Source organism: Vigna umbellata, chromosome 7 (assembly GCF_029865625.1).
Source record: "Vigna umbellata cultivar VRB3 chromosome 7, Vumbellata_1.0, whole genome shotgun sequence".
In the NCBI taxonomy this organism is placed as follows: domain Eukaryota; kingdom Viridiplantae; phylum Streptophyta; class Magnoliopsida; order Fabales; family Fabaceae; genus Vigna; species Vigna umbellata.
In genome coordinates this window covers 35,274,449-35,291,643 of record NC_142171.1, presented here as the reverse complement: position 1 = coordinate 35,291,643, position 17,195 = coordinate 35,274,449, and positions in this window count along the sequence as shown.

Genomic DNA, 17,195 nt, shown 5'->3' with positions numbered 1-17,195 from the left:
TTTTGAATTTTATTTTTCGCTGGAATGATGTTTTGCATTGAATAAAAAGAGCTGATGGGTTGCGTCACGGATGGAGAATCACACGGAGTTGGAATGAGCCGAGGAGGATCCATTTTTATTTAGAGAAAGTTGGTGTATGATGTTGAGCTGGAAGTAGAAGTGAAATGGTGCACGGAAGTGGAGCAGAGGCAGCTGCCAGCGGTGCTTCATTATTTGGTGTGTTGATGCGGTTTTGGAGGTGGGAGAACCAGCCTCTATCGAGTGGAGACTTTCATTTTCGCAGCAAGCAGCACACAGTGCATTTACTTTCCTATTAGAGTGAAGAAATGTGATGGATTTTGGTGTGCACGGTAATTAAAAAAAAATAGTGTGTGTCACGGCATGAAGAGAGAACGTGTTGGAGGATTGCTTGCCACGGCTGGAAGCATGAGGTGTTGGTGTGCAAGGAAATGGTGAAGGAGCTGGAACACAAGGGAGACGTGATGGCTGGAAGGAGAGACGCACGTTTCTTTTATCTTCATTTAATTTTTCTTAGCTTGGAGAAAAGTGTTGATTAGATGGGTAGGTATACGGTGAATGAAGAAGATTGGCAAAATGATTAGGAGCTGGAGATGCACACACGGAGTTGCGGCTTCCACGTCCAGCATAGGATTGCATTTTTCATTTTCAGTCATGTTCAGCAAAGCAGGGCACACGCGATGATGGCTGTTATGTCCAGCAAGAGAAAGCTTCAAAGTTTGGTTTACTGTTCACGTGTTGCTTTTAGTGCTATTTCGATGTGCATTTCATTGTTTCACTTTTTAAATTAATCAGTACATTTAAATATTAGGTGTGCTGTGATGCTTACTACTTCATTTTATTTTTACTGTTCACGCGCTTTTAAACTTATTATTTCAGTGAAGAAATGGAGTTGTGCTCGGTGCCTTTCATTAATTAGATTAAGATTGCATATTTTCTTTAATTCCAAGTTGCATTAGGCATTTGATGTTTTAGTTAAAGTATTGCATTTGAATAGCATATTACGTGCTCATTATTTGCTGCATTTTAGTTAGTTCACACACCTTGCTTTAGGATTGTTCCGTTCACTGTTTCCATTTACTTTAAATGCCTTCAATTATGTTCGGTTGCGTTTAGTTTTCAATTTAATTTAAGTTCACTTGCTTTCACAAAACTTTCACAAAAACCCCCCCCTTTTCCGTGTGTGATCTGAGACTGAACCGCAATATTGGTCCTTGTGAGACGACCTAGGAGTCACTTCCTAGCACTATACTGCATTCTTTCATGCACAACTTTTGTTGGGAGGTGCGACCCTCTCATCAAAAGGCAACAGCAACAACCAACCTTATGGCAACAGTTTTCTATACTTAATGAAAGATCAATAAGGACGGAAGAAACTCTTCATCAGTTCATACAGAAAACTGATTTTACTCAAAAGAGCACTGAAGCTGCTATTAAGAACTTGGAGATTCAAATGGGTCAGATTACTAAGCAGTTGGAAAAAAGGCCTGACAAGAATTGTGGGGCTAATACTGAGGTTAACCCCAGGGAAGAGTGTAAAGTGCTAGTGAATGTAAATATTGAAAAAGTTGAGTTGGAAAAAGAAGAGAGAAAAAAGGGAGAAGAGAAAGAAGAAGAGAAAATATGTGTGAAGATTGAGAAAGTGAGTAAAAAAAGAAAAGAAAAAAAAGGAAAGTGAGAGAAAAGAAAAAGAGGACGAGAGAAAAAAAGAAAGAATCATATGAAAAACCTCTTCCTCATCCAAAGAAGTATCATAGGAAGGAAAAGAAATTTAAGTGCTTCATGGAAATCTTCAAGAAATTGGAGATTAAAGTTCCTATGATTGAGACATTGCAACAGGTTCCTGGTTTGATCAAATTTCTGAAGAAGTTCAGTAGAAAGAAGAAGAAAAAGAAGCAGGAACTTGAGCTTTATTGGGTCAAGCTAGTGACGTTAAAAGAGCGCTTGCTGGCAGGCAACCCAGTGATTTAAGAACTTTTAATTTTTGGTTTGGTGATGTAATTTTGAACTTTTGGGTATTTTTGTCTACTAAAGGATACTATGTTTGTATACACCTACTAATGGGTGTTGGTAAGAAAGATTTGCATCTACTGAAGGGTGCTGTAGGATTTTAGGTCAGGCTCGTGACATTAAACAAGCGCTACCTAGGAGGCAACCCAGTTGATTGATTTCATCTGTATTGTTTGTTTTGATTCTGCTTTAGTTGCATGATAGAGATTGAATGTTTGAGTGATCTGAGAACTTAATTGCAGGGAGCAAGTGAGGGGCATGAGTAGAAGGCACCTAGGGTAAGCTAGGAAGAAGAAAAGCACATCACGAAAAATTGCCACTGAGCGGTGGTATCATAAAATGGGCTTAGGTTGCCCCTTAGCGGAACCCAAGCCCATTAGGGTATTTTTATACCCTAAGTCATGCTTTGGCCTCTATTTTCAAATTTTTCTCTGCACACACACTCCTACACACTTTTCCAAAGGTTCTCTACATTTTTCCTTTCATTCCTCTTTAGAAAATCTCCCTTCCACTCACTTTCTCACTAGTTTTCCATCTAAGTTTGGGGTTGGGAGAGTGCATCATTGATGGGGATGAGTTTTTCAAAGCACTAGAGCATAATTTGTTTTATCATTCACTTTTGTTTTTAGAATAGGGTTTGATGAACTCAATTGGAAACTTTGTCTGTTATGATGGTTTGCTTATGATTATTGTTTGATAAGTAATGCCTAATGATGCTTTGATATTGATTGATGTTGAGATGTGCACATTACATGCTTATACAGGTGGTTCACAAGCTTTGTGAACAAATGCATGATGTTGTGATTGTAATTATGATTCTAAGCAGGATGTTATATGTGGATTGTGAATGAGCTTATATGTGAGGTTTTAAGCTCCAGAGTTGTTATTGTTGAATACTATTACTGTGAAAGCATGAATGACTTTGCCCAGGTTTTCGATGATTGAATTACTTGCTTGTTTGCATCATATGATCAAGGCCATTTGTTGGTAACCATTTTATTAGCCAAATTCATAAATTTAGCCCACTAAAAGAGAGCACTATGTGTTATATCATTTGAACCCGTAGCCTTGAACATGATTTGAAAACCCCTTGTGAAAAGCTTTACCTTGAGTTAAGTAGAAAATATTTTGTGGTATTGACAAATGTCCAAGTTTGGGGTTGCTGGGAAGTTATGAAAGGGAAATTGAAAGCATTGAGCTAAGAGCTAAGAACTAAGTATGTGAAAAGAAAAAGAAAAAGAGAAAGAAAAGAGAAGAAAAAGCAAAGCTCAATGCAAATGAAAGTTGGGAATAAGTAAGAATGGTCGTGTTTATATGATTCTCTTAACTCAAGGGTTTTGTGATCTAGAAAAACCAATTTTCTTGTTAGCCCAGCCACATTATAAGCCATAGAAAAGTCCTTGTGATGATGCTTGCTTGTAAGTGTTTTTGATTGTGGTTAAATGAAAGGCAAACTTGATTCATGTGACATTGTGATAGTAGAGTGAATGAGTGAATACCTCTTATACACTTGTGTGTTTGAGTGAAACACTTTATCTAGTGAGGAAAGATTCCATGAACATATAAGAACATCTTTGCTTAGTTGATTGATCATTCATGAAAAGTAGCATTTGTTGGATAGTATGTGATTGTGTGAACACTAAAGCATGTGCATGTCTTGATTGAAATCTTTGCAATAAGCTTAATTGAGTATTTACTTATCTTGAAAAGGGAATTTTGAATGTGGTGAACCATTATATGGATTGAATGGAAGATTGAGTTACATCTTGTTTGCTTGAGGAGAAGCAATGTTTTAAGTTTGGGGTTGTGATAACGGTTGAAAAACCGTTATTTTTATGCTTAAAATTGATACCAAAAGCAACCTTTACGACTTAGAAACTAGATTGAACTCATATTTTTACGTTTGTTTTGTGAATAAGAGAGTTGAAAGTGAATTTAATGGTTTTGTGCAAGATTCCCTTGATTTTGTAGGCTAATTGAATGATTTGAAAGAAGAATTGAAGTACCGAATGATTTGAGTGCTGAAAAGTCAACCAGTCAACCAGAATGCTGAAAAACCAACCAGAACGCTGAAAAAGTGTGACCGAGTGGCGCTGAGCGGTAAGATACCGCTGAGCGGCACTTTTCAGGTGCCAAAATCACCGCTGAGGGGCAATAACAGCAGCTGGGGGCAAAATGGATCATGCGGTATTATCGCTCAACGGTAAAATACCGCTGAGCGCCATTCTAAGTGAGCTTGGACCGGTTTTCTTTTGTTTTTATGGGCTTGGACTTGTTTTATGTTATTTTTATGCCCTATTTAAGGACTTGCACGTCCTAGGGTTTGTATCTTTGGCTAGGAGGAAGCAGAAACACACTTTTCACCCCTTGGGGGTAGATTGGGAGATGGTGACAGCTCTCCTTTTCTCTTTCTAGGGTTTTTCTATCTCTTTCATTCTTTCATTATTGTTCATCTAGTTTCACCATGAATATGGTGAACTAAACCTTGTATTGTTGTTGGGGAATATTAGCAATTGATGATAAGAATGATGAATTCCTAAAAGTATATGAGAATGGATAAGATGAAATTGATAACCCCAACAACATACTCATCCATCTAATTCATTAAAGTGTTTGTTTTCCTCTTGTCCATTGATCAAATTCATGCATACATGTTTAATTATTGTCTTTTGCATTTAAACCCTACAATCAATTGTTTACAAGTCTTAAATAATCAACATATCATATAGCTAACTAGGCCGTGAGTCCTTTGGGAAAACGATACTTGGTCTTACCTAGTTTTATTACTTGATACGATTCGGTCACACTTGCTGATTGTTAAACAAGTTTGTGGCGTCGTTTTTCGGTGTTCATAAATTTGTCATCATGGACGAAGTGGACGAAGTGGTGGAAGTGGACGAAGTTGATGAAAAGGACGAAGTTGACAAAGTTGACGAAGTGGATGAAGTTGACGAAATGGACGAAGTTGACGAAGTGGAGGAAGTGGACGAAGTGGACGAAGATGATTAAGTGGACGAAGTGGAGGAACTAAACGAAGTGGACCAAAGTGGAGGAAGTGGAGGAAGTGGACTAAGTGGATGAAGTGGACGAAATTGACGAAGTTGACGAAGTGGACGAAGTGATGGAAGTGGAGGAAGTAGAGGAAGTTAAGGAAGTGGAGCAAGTGGACGAAGTTGACGAAGTGGAGGATGTTGACGAAGTTGACGAAGTGGAGGAAGTTGACGAAGTTGACGAAGTGGACAAAGTGGAGGAAGTGGAGGAAGTGGAGGAAGTAGAGGAAGTAGAGGAAGTGGACGAAGTAGACGAAGTGGACAAAGTGGAGTAGGGGGAGGAAGTGGACTAAGTGGACGAATTGGACCAAGTGGAGGAAGTGGACAAAGTAGACGAAGTTGACGAAGTGGACGAACGATGTGGACGAAGTGGACGAAGTGAACGAAGTGGAGGAAGGGGACTAAGTGGACGAAGTGGACGAAGTTGACGAAGTGGACGAAGTTGACGAAGTGGACGAAGTGGACGAAGTTGACGAAGTGGACGAAGTGGACGAAGTGGAGGAAGTGGACGAAGTGAACGAAGTTGATGAAGTGGAGGAAGTGGACGAAGTTAACGAACTGGACGAAGTGGACGAAGTTGACGAAGTGCAGTAAGTGGAGGACGTGGACTAAGTGGACGAAGTTGACGAAGTTGCCTAAGTTGACGAGGTGGAGGAAGTGGAGGAAGTTGACAAAGTGGACGAAGTGGACGAAGTGGACGAAGTGGACGAAGTGGACAAAGTAGACAAAGTGGAGGGAGTGGACGAAGTGGACGAAGTGGAGGAACTTGACAAAGTGGAGGAAGTGGACTAAGTGGACAAAGTGGACAAAGTGGACAAACTTAACGAAGTTGACGAAGTGGACGAAGTTGACTACGTGGACGAAGTGGAGGAAGTGGTGGAAGTGGAGGAAGTGGAGGAAGTGGAGGAAGTGGCCGAAGTGGACGAAGTGGAGGAACTGGAAGGAAGTGAACGAAGTGTACGAAGTTGACGAAGTTGACGAAGTTGACGAAGTTGACGAAGTTGACGAAGTTGACGAAGTTGACGAAGTTGACGAAGTGGACGAAGTGGAGGAAGTAGAGGAAGTGGACTAAATGGACGAAGTGGAGGAAGTGGAGAAAGTGAAGGAAGTGGAGGAAGTGGAGGAAGTGGAGGAAGTGAAGGAAGTGGACGAAGTTGACGAAGTGGAGGAAGTGGACGAAGTGGAGGAAGTGGACGAAGTGGAGGAATTGGAGGAAGTGAACGAAGTGGACGAAGGGAACGAAGTGGACGAAGTGGACGAAAATGACGAAGTGGACGAAGTGAACGAAGTGGACAAAGTTGACGAGGTTGACGAAGTTGACGAAGTGGACGAAGTGGAGGAAGCGAGGAATTGGACTAAGTGGACATAGTTGACGAAGTGGAGGAAGTGGAGGAAATGGAGGAAATGGAGGAAATGGAGGAAGTGGAGAAAGTGGAGGAGTGGAGGAAGTGGACGAAGTTGGTGAAGTGGACGAAGTAGACGAAGTCAAGGAAGAGGAGGAAGTGGAGGAAGTGGAGGAAGAAGTGGAGGAAGTGGACGAAGTAGACGAAGTTGACGAACTGGACGAACGAAGTGAAGGAAGTGGAGGAAGTGGAGGAAGTTGACAAAGTTGACGAAGTGGACGAAGTTGACGAAGTTGACGAAGTGGAGGAAGTTGACGAAGTGGACGAAGTTGACGAAGTGGACGAAGTGGACAAAGTGGACGAAGTGGACGAAGTGGACCAAGTGGACGAACTTGACGAAGTGGACGAAGTTGACGAAGTGGACGAAGTCGAGGAAGTGGACGAAGTGGATGAAGTGGACGAAGTGAAGGAAGTGGACTAAGTGGACGAAGTGGAGCAAGTGGACGAAGTGGACGAAGTTGACGAAGTGGAGGAAGTGGAGGAAGTGGAGGAAGTGGACGAAGTAAACGAAGTTGACGAAAAGAACGAACGAAGTGGACAAAGTGGAAGAAGTTGACGAAGTTGATGAAGTTGACGAAGTCGATGAAGTTGACGAAGTGGAGGAAGTGAACGATGTGGAGGAAGTGGAGGAAGTGGACTAAGTGGACGAAGTGGAAGAAGTGGACGAAGTGGACGAAGTGGACAAAGTGGACGAAGTGGACGAAGTGGACGAAGTGGACGAAGTGGACGAAGTGGACGAAGTTGTGGGCGTGGAGGAAGTGGAGGAAGTGGACGAAGTTGACGAAGTGGACGAAGTTGACGAACTTGACAAAGTTGACAAAGTGGACGAAGTGGACGAAGTGGACGAAGTGGACGAAGTGGACGAAGTGGTGGAAGTGGAGGAAGTAAAGGAAGTGGAGGAAGTTGACGAAGTTGACGAAGTGGACGAAGTTGACGAAGTGGACGAAGTGGACGAAGTGATGGAAGTGGAGGAAGTAGAGGAAGTTCAGGAAGTGGAGCAAGTGGACGAAGTTGACGAAGTGGAGGATGTTGACGAAGTTGACGAAGTGGAGGAAGTTGACGAAGTTGACGAAGTGGACAAAGTGGAGGAAGTGGAGGAAGTGGAGGAAGTAGAGGAAGTAGAGGAAGTGGACGAAGTAGACGAAGTGGACAAAGTGGAGTAGGGGGAGGAAGTGGACTAAGTGGACGAATTGGACCAAGTGGAGGAAGTGGACAAAGTAGACGAAGTTGACGAAGTGGACGAACGATGTGGACGAAGTGGACGAAGTGAACGAAGTGGAGGAAGGGGACTAAGTGGACGAAGTGGACGAAGTTGACGAAGTGGACGAAGTTGACGAAGTGGACGAAGTGGACGAAGTTGACGAAGTGGACGAAGTGGACGAAGTGGAGGAAGTGGACGAAGTGAACGAAGTTGATGAAGTGGAGGAAGTGGACGAAGTTAACGAACTGGACGAAGTGGACGAAGTTGACGAAGTGCAGTAAGTGGAGGACGTGGACTAAGTGGACGAAGTTGACGAAGTTGCCTAAGTTGACGAGGTGGAGGAAGTGGAGGAAGTTGACAAAGTGGACGAAGTGGACGAAGTGGACGAAGTGGACGAAGTGGACAAAGTAGACAAAGTGGAGGGAGTGGACGAAGTGGACGAAGTGGAGGAACTTGACAAAGTGGAGGAAGTGGACTAAGTGGACAAAGTGGACAAAGTGGACAAACTTAACGAAGTTGACGAAGTGGACGAAGTTGACTACGTGGACGAAGTGGAGGAAGTGGTGGAAGTGGAGGAAGTGGAGGAAGTGGAGGAAGTGGCCGAAGTGGACGAAGTGGAGGAACTGGAAGGAAGTGAACGAAGTGTACGAAGTTGACGAAGTTGACGAAGTTGACGAAGTTGACGAAGTTGACGAAGTTGACGAAGTTGACGAAGTTGACGAAGTGGACGAAGTGGAGGAAGTAGAGGAAGTGGACTAAATGGACGAAGTGGAGGAAGTGGAGAAAGTGAAGGAAGTGGAGGAAGTGGAGGAAGTGGAGGAAGTGAAGGAAGTGGACGAAGTTGACGAAGTGGACGAAGTTGACGAAGTGGAGGAAGTGGACGAAGTGGAGGAAGTGGACGAAGTGGAGGAATTGGAGGAAGTGAACGAAGTGGACGAAGGGAACGAAGTGGACGAAGTGGACGAAAATGACGAAGTGGACGAAGTGAACGAAGTGGACAAAGTTGACGAGGTTGACGAAGTTGACGAAGTGGACGAAGTGGAGGAAGCGAGGAATTGGACTAAGTGGACATAGTTGACGAAGTGGAGGAAGTGGAGGAAATGGAGGAAATGGAGGAAATGGAGGAAGTGGAGAAAGTGGAGGAGTGGAGGAAGTGGACGAAGTTGGTGAAGTGGACGAAGTAGACGAAGTCAAGGAAGAGGAGGAAGTGGAGGAAGTGGAGGAAGAAGTGGAGGAAGTGGACGAAGTAGACGAAGTTGACGAACTGGACGAACGAAGTGAAGGAAGTGGAGGAAGTGGAGGAAGTTGACAAAGTTGACGAAGTGGACGAAGTTGACGAAGTTGACGAAGTGGAGGAAGTTGACGAAGTGGACGAAGTTGACGAAGTGGACGAAGTGGACAAAGTGGACGAAGTGGACGAAGTGGACCAAGTGGACGAACTTGACGAAGTGGACGAAGTTGACGAAGTGGACGAAGTCGAGGAAGTGGACGAAGTGGATGAAGTGGACGAAGTGAAGGAAGTGGACTAAGTGGACGAAGTGGAGCAAGTGGACGAAGTGGACGAAGTTGACGAAGTGGAGGAAGTGGAGGAAGTGGAGGAAGTGGACGAAGTAAACGAAGTTGACGAAAAGAACGAACGAAGTGGACAAAGTGGAAGAAGTTGACGAAGTTGATGAAGTTGACGAAGTCGATGAAGTTGACGAAGTGGAGGAAGTGAACGATGTGGAGGAAGTGGAGGAAGTGGACTAAGTGGACGAAGTGGAAGAAGTGGACGAAGTGGACGAAGTGGACAAAGTGGACGAAGTGGACGAAGTGGACGAAGTGGACGAAGTGGACGAAGTGGACGAAGTGGACGAAGTTGTGGGCGTGGAGGAAGTGGAGGAAGTGGACGAAGTTGACGAAGTGGACGAAGTTGACGAACTTGACAAAGTTGACAAAGTGGACGAAGTGGACGAAGTGGACGAAGTGGACGAAGTGGACGAAGTGGTGGAAGTGGAGGAAGTAAAGGAAGTGGAGGAAGTTGACGAAGTTGACGAAGTGGACGAAGTTGACGAAGTGGACGAAGTGGAGGAAGTGGAGAAAGTGAAGGAAGTGGAGGAAGTGGAGGAAGTGGAGGAAGTGAAGGAAGTGGACGAAGTTGACGAAGTGGACGAAGTTGACGAAGTGGACGAAGTGGACGAAGTGGAGGAAGTGGAGGAAGTGGAGGAATTGGAGGAAGTGAACGAAGTGGACGAAGGGAACGAAGTGGACGAAGTGGACGAAAATGACGAAGTGGACGAAGTGAACGAAGTGGACAAAGTTGACGAGGTTGACGAAGTTGACGAAGTGGACGAAGTGGAGGAAGCGAGGAATTGGACTAAGTGGACATAGTTGACGAAGTGGAGGAAGTGGAGGAAATGGAGGAAATGGAGGAAGTGGAGGAAGTGGAGAAAGTGGAGGAGTGGACGAAGTGGACGAAGTTGGTGAAGTGGACGAAGTAGACGAAGTCAAGGAAGAGGAGGAAGTGGAGGAAGTGGAGGAAGAAGTGGAGGAAGTGGACGAAGTAGACGAAGTTGACGAACTGGACGAACGAAGTGAAAGAAGTGGAGGAAGTGGAGGAAGTTGACAAAGTTGACGAAGTGGACGAAGTTGACGAAGTTGACGAAGTGGAGGAAGTTGACGAAGTGGACGAAGTTGACGAAGTGGACGAAGTGGACAAAGTGGAGGAAGTGGACCAAGTGGACCAAGTGGACGAAGTTGACGAAGTGGACGAAGTTGACGAAGTGGACGAAGTCGAGGAAGTGGACGAAGTGGATGAAGTGGACGAAGTGAAGGAAGTGGACTAAGTGGACGAAGTGGAGCAAGTGGACGAAGTGGACGAAGTTGACGAAGTTGACGAAGTGGAGGAAGTGGAGGAAGTGGAGGAAGTGGAGGAAGTGGAGGAAGTGGAGGAAGTGGAGGAAGTGGAGGAAGTGGACGAAGTAAACGAAGTTGACGAAAAGAACGAACGAAGTGGACAAAGTGGAAGAAGTTGACGAAGTTGATGAAGTTGACGAAGTGGAGGAAGTGAACGATGTGGAGGAAGTGGAGGAAGTGGACTAAGTGGACGAAGTGGAAGAAGTGGATGAAGTGGACGAAGTGGACAAAGTGGACGAAGTGGACGAAGTGGACGAAGTGGACGAAGTGGACGAAGTGGACGAAGTGGACGAAGTGGTGGAAGTGGAGGGAGTAAAGGAAGTGGAGGAAGTTGACGAAGTTGACGAAGTGGACGAAGTTGACGAAGTGGAGGAAGTGGACGAAGTGGACGAAGTGGAGGAAGTGGACGAAGTGGAGGAATTGGAGGAAGTGAACGAAGTGAACGAAGTCGACGAAAATGACGAAGTGGACGAAGTGGACGAAGTGGATAAAGTTGACGAGGTTGACGAAGTTGACGAAGTGGACGAAGTGGAGGAAGCGAGGAATTGGACTAAGTGGACATAGTTGACGAAGTGGAGGAAGTGGAGGAAATGGAGGAAATGGAGGAAGTGGAGGAAGTGGAGAAAGTGGAGGAGTGGAGGAAGTGGACGAAGTTGGTGAAGTGGACGAAGTAGACGAAGTCAAGGAAGAGGAGGAAGTGGAGGAAGTGGACGAAGTAGACGAAGTTGACGAACTGGACAAACGAAGTGAAGGAAGTGGAGGAAGTGGAGGAAGTTGACAAAGTTGACGAAGTGGACGAAGTTGACGAAGTGGAGGAAGTTGACGAAGTGGACGAAGTTGACGAAGTGGACGAAGTGGACAAAGTGGAGGAAGTGGAGGAAGTGGAGGAAGTGGACGAAGTGGACGAAGTGGACGAAGTTGACGAAGTGGACGAAGTTGACGAAGTGGACGAAGTAGAGGAAGTGGACGAAGTGGATGAAGTGGACGAAGTGAAGGAAGTGGACTAAGTGGAGGAAGTGGACGAAGTGGAGGAAGTGGTCTAAGTGGAGGAAGTGGACTAAGTGGAGGAAGTGGACGAAGTTGACGAAATTGACGAAGTGGAGGAAGTGGAGGAAGTGGAGGAAGTGGACGAAGTAAACGAAGTTGACGAAATGAACGAACGAAGTGGACAAAGTGGAAGAAGTTGACGAAGTTGATGAAGTTGACGAAGTTGATGAAGTTGACGAAGTGGAGGAAGTGAAAGATGTGGAGGAAGTGGAGGATGTGGACTAAGTGGACGAAGTGGAAGAAGTGGACGAAGTGGACGAAGTGGACGAAGTGGACGAAGAGGTGGAAGTGGAGGAAGTGGAGGAAGTGGAGGAAGTGGACGAAGTTGACGAAGTTGACGAACTTGACAAAGTTGACGAAGTGGAAGAAGTGGACGAAGTGGACGAAGTGGACGAAGTGGATGAAGTGGACGAAGTGGTGGAAGTGGAGGAAGTGGAGGAAGTGGAGGAAGTTGACGAAGTTGACGAAGTTGACGAACTTGACAAAGTTGACGAAGTGGACGAAGTTGACGAAATAGACGAAGTGGACGAAGTTGACGAAGTGGAGGAAGTGGAGGAAGTGGACGAAGTGGACGAAGTGGAGGAAGTAGAGGAAGTGGACTAAGTGGACGAAGTGGAGGAAGTGGAGAAAGTGAAGGAAGTGGAGGAAGTGGAGGAAGTGGAGGAAGTGGAGGAAGTGAACGAAGTTGACGAAGTGGACGAAGTGGACGAAGTGGACGAAGTGGACAAATTGGACGAAGTGGACGAATTGGACGAAGTGGACGAAGTGGAGGAAATGGACGAAGTGGAGGAATTGGAGGAAGTGAACGAAGTGGACGAAGTCGACGAAAATGACGCAGTGGACGAAGTGAACGAAGTGGACAAAGTTGACGAGGTTGACGAAGTTGACGAAGTTGACGAAGTGGACGAAGTGGAGGAAGCGAGGAATTCGACTAAGTGGACATAGTTGACGAAGTGGAGGAAGTGGAGGAAATGGAGGAAATGGAGGAAGTGGAGGAAGTGGAGAAGGTGGAGGAGTGGAGGAAGTGGACGAAGTTGGTGAAGTGGACGAAGTAGACGAAGTCAAGGAAGAGGAGGAAGTGGAGGAAGTGGACGAAGAAGTGGAGGAAGTGGACGAAGTAGACGAACTGGATGAACGAAGTGAAGGAAGTGGAGGAAGTGGAGGAAGTTGACGAAGTGGACGAAGTTGACGAAATAGAGGAAGTTGACGAAGTGGACGAAGTTGACGAAGTGGACGAAGTTGACGAAGTGGACGAAGTGGATAAAGTGGAGGAAGTGGAGGAAGTGGACGAAGTGGACGAAGTTGACGAAGTAAACGAAGTTGACGAAAAGAACGAACGAAGTGGACAAAGTGGAAGAAGTTGACGAAGTTGATGAAGTTGACGAAGTTGATGAAGTTGACGAAGTGGAGGAAGTGAACGATGTGGAGGAAGTGGAGGAAGTGGACTAAGTGGACGAAGTGGAAGAAGTGGACGAAGTGGACGAAGTGGACGAAGTGGACGAAGTGGACAAAGTGGACGAAGTGGACGAAGTGGACGAAGTGGACGAAGTGGACGAAGTGGACGAAGTGGTGGGAGTGGAGGAAGTGGAGGAAGTGGAGGAAGTTGACGAAGTTGACGAACTTGACAAAGTTGACGAAGTGGACGAAGTGGACGAAGTGGACGAAGTGGACGAAGTGGAAGAAGTGGACGAAGTGGACGAAGTAAAGGAAGTGGAGGAAGTTGACGAAGTTGACGAAGTGGACGAAGTTGACGAAGTGGACGAAGTGGACGAAGTGGACGAAGTGGAGGAAGTGGACGAAGTGGAGGAATTGGAGGAAGTGAACGAAGTCGACGAAAATGACGAAGTGGACGAAGTGGACGAAGTGGATAAAGTTGACGAGGTTGACGAAGTTGACGAAGTGGACGAAGTGGAGGAAGCGAGGAATTGGACTAAGTGGACATAGTTGACGAAGTGGAGGAAGTGGAGGAAATGGAGGAAATGGAGGAAGTGGAGGAAGTGGACAAAGTGGAGGAGTGGACGAAGTGGACGAAGTTGCTGAAGTGGACGAAGTAGACGAAGTCAAGGAAGAGGATGAAGTGGAGGAAGTGGAGGAAGAAGTGGAGGAAGTGGACGAAGTAGACGAAGTTGACGAACTGGACGAACGAAGTGAAGGAAGTGGAGAAAGTGGAGGAAGTTGACGAAGTTGACGAAGTGGACGAAGTTGACGAAGTGGCGGAAGTTGACGAAGTGGACGAAGTTGACGAAGTGGACGAAGTGGACAAAGTGGAGGAAGTGGACGAAGTGGACCAAGTGGACCAAGTGGACGAAGAGGACGAAGTTGACGAAGTGGACGAAGTTTACGAAATGGACGAAGTAGAGGAAGTGGACGAAGTGGACGAAGTGAAGGAAGTGGACTAAGTGGACGAAGTGGAGGAAGTGGACGAAGTGGACGAAGTTGACGTAGTTGACGAAGTGGAGGAAGTGGAGGAAGTGGACGAAGTAAACGAAGTTGATGAAATGAACGAACGAAGTGGACAAAGTGGAAGAAGTTGACGAAGTTGATGAAGTTGACGAAGTTGATGAAGTTGACGAAGTGGAGGAAGTGAACGATGTGGAGGAAGTGGAGGAAGTGGACTAAGTGGACGAAGTGGAAGAAGTGGACGAAGTGGACGAAGTGGACGAAGTGGACGAAGTGGACGAAGTGGACAAAGTGGTTGAAGTGGAGGAAGTGGAGGAAGTGGAGGAAGTTGACGAAGTTGACGAAGTTGACGAACTTGACAAAGTTGACGAAGTGGACGAAGTTGACGAAGTTGACGAAATAGACGAAGTGGACGAAGTTGACGAAGTGGAGGAAGTGGAGGAAGTTGACGAAGTGGACGAAGTGGACGAAGTGGAGGAACTTGACAAAGTGGAGGAAGTGGACTAAGTGGACAAAGTGGACGAACTTAACAAAGGTGACGAAGTGGACGAAGTTGACGAAGTGGAGGAAGTGGAGGAAGTGGAGGAAGTGGTGGATGTGGAGGAAGTGGAGGAAGTGGAGTAAGTGGAGGAACTGCAAGGAAGTGAACGAAGTTGACGAAGTTGACGAAGTGGACGAAGTTGACGAAGTGGACGAAGTGGAGGAAGTAGAGGAAGTTGTCTAAGTGGACGAAGTGGAGGAAGTGGACGAAGTGAAGGAAGTGGAGGAAGTGGACGATGTGGACGAAGTTGACGAAGTGGACAAAGTGGACAAAGTGGACGAAGTGGATGAAGTAGAGGAAATGGAGGAAGTGGGGGAAGTGCAGGAAGTGGACTAAGTGGACGAAGTAGACGAAGTTCACGAAGTTCACGAAGTGGACGAAGTGGTGGAAGTGGAGGAACTGGAGGAAGTGGAGGAAGTCGAGGAAGTGGAGGAAGTGGAGGAAGTGGAGGAACTGGAGGAAGTGAACGAAGTGAACGAAGTGGACGAATTCGACGAAAATGACGAAGTGGACGAAGTGAACGAAGTGGACAAAGTTGAAGAGGTTGACGAAGTTGACGAAGTGGACGATGCGCACGAATTGGACAAAGTTGACGAAGATGACGAAGTTGACGAAGTGGAGGAAGTGGACGAAGTGCACAAAGTCGAGAAAGTGGACTAAGTGGACGAAGTTGACGAAGTGGACGAAGTGAGGAAGCGAGGAATTGGACTAAGTGGACATAGTTGACGAAGTGGAGGAAGTGGAGGAAATGGAGGAAATGGAGGAAGTGGAGGAGGTGGAGAAAGTGGAGGAGTGGAGGAAGTGGACGAAGTTGGTGAAGTGGACGAAGTAGACGAAGTCAAGGAAGAGGAGGAAGTGGAGGAAGTGGACGAAGTTGGTGAAGTGGACGAAGTAGACGAAGTCAAGGAAGTGGAGGAAGTGAAGGAAGTGGAGGAAGTGGAGGAAGTGGAGGAAGTGGACGAAGAAGTGGAGGAAGTGGACGATGTAGACGAAGTTGACGAACTGGACGAACGAAGTGGACGAAGTGGAGGAAGTGGAGGAAGTTGACGAAGTGGAGGAAGTTGACGAAGTGGAGGAAGTTGACGAAGTGGACGAAGTTGACGAAGTGGACGAAGTGGACGAAGTGGACAAAGTGGAGGAAGTGGAGGAAGTGGACGATGTGGACGAAGTTGACGAAGTGGACGAAGTGGACGAAGTAGAGCAAGTGGACTAAGTGGACGAAGTGGATGAAGTGGACGAAGTGGACGAAGTGAAGGAAGTGGAGAAAGTGGAGAAAGTGGAGGAAGTGGAGGAAGTGGACGAAGTGGACGAAGTTGACGAAGTGGACGAAGTGGACGAAGTGGACAAAGTGGACGAAGTGGAGGAACTGGACGAAGTGGAGGAATTGGAGGAAGTGGACGAAGTCGACGAGAATGACGAAGTGGACGAAGTGAACGATGTGGACAAAGTTGACGAGGTTGACGAAGTTGACGAAGTTGACGAAGTGGACGAAGTGGAGGAAGCGAGGAATTGGACTAAGTGGACATAGTTGACGAAGTGGAGGAAGTGGAGGAAATGGAGGAAATGGAGGAAGTGGAGGAAGTGGACAAAGTGGAGGAGTGGACGAAGTGGACGAAGTTGCTGAAGTGGACGAAGTAGACGAAGTCAAGGAAGAGGATGAAGTGGAGGAAGTGGAGGAAGAAGTGGAGGAAGTGGACGAAGTAGACGAAGTTGACGAACTGGACGAACGAAGTGAAGGAAGTGGAGAAAGTGGAGGAAGTTGACGAAGTTGACGAAGTGGACGAAGTTGACGAAGTGGCGGAAGTTGACGAAGTGGACGAAGTTGACGAAGTGGACGAAGTGGACAAAGTGGAGGAAGTGGACGAAGTGGACCAAGTGGACCAAGTGGACGAAGAGGACGAAGTTGACGAAGTGGACGAAGTTTACGAAATGGACGAAGTAGAGGAAGTGGACGAAGTGGACGAAGTGAAGGAAGTGGACTAAGTGGACGAAGTGGAGGAAGTGGACGAAGTGGACGAAGTTGACGTAGTTGACGAAGTGGAGGAAGTGGAGGAAGTGGACGAAGTAAACGAAGTTGATGAAATGAACGAACGAAGTGGACAAAGTGGAAGAAGTTGACGAAGTTGATGAAGTTGACGAAGTTGATGAAGTTGACGAAGTGGAGGAAGTGAACGATGTGGAGGAAGTGGAGGAAGTGGACTAAGTGGACGAAGTGGAAGAAGTGGACGAAGTGGACGAAGTGGACGAAGTGGACGAAGTGGACGAAGTGGACAAAGTGGTTGAAGTGGAGGAAGTGGAGGAAGTGGAGGAAGTTGACGAAGTTGACGAAGTTGACGAACTTGACAAAGTTGACGAAGTGGACGAAGTTGACGAAGTTGACGAAATAGACGAAGTGGACGAAGTTGACGAAGTGGAGGAAGTGGAGGAAGTTGACGAAGTGGACGAAGTGGACGAAGTGGAGGAACTTGACAAAGTGGAGGAAGTGGACTAAGTGGACAAAGTGGACGAACTTAACAAAGGTGACGAAGTGGACGAAGTTGACGAAGTGGAGGAAGTGGAGGAAGTGGAGGAAGTGGTGGATGTGGAGGAAGTGGAGGAAGTGGAGTAAGTGGAGGAACTGCAAGGAAGTG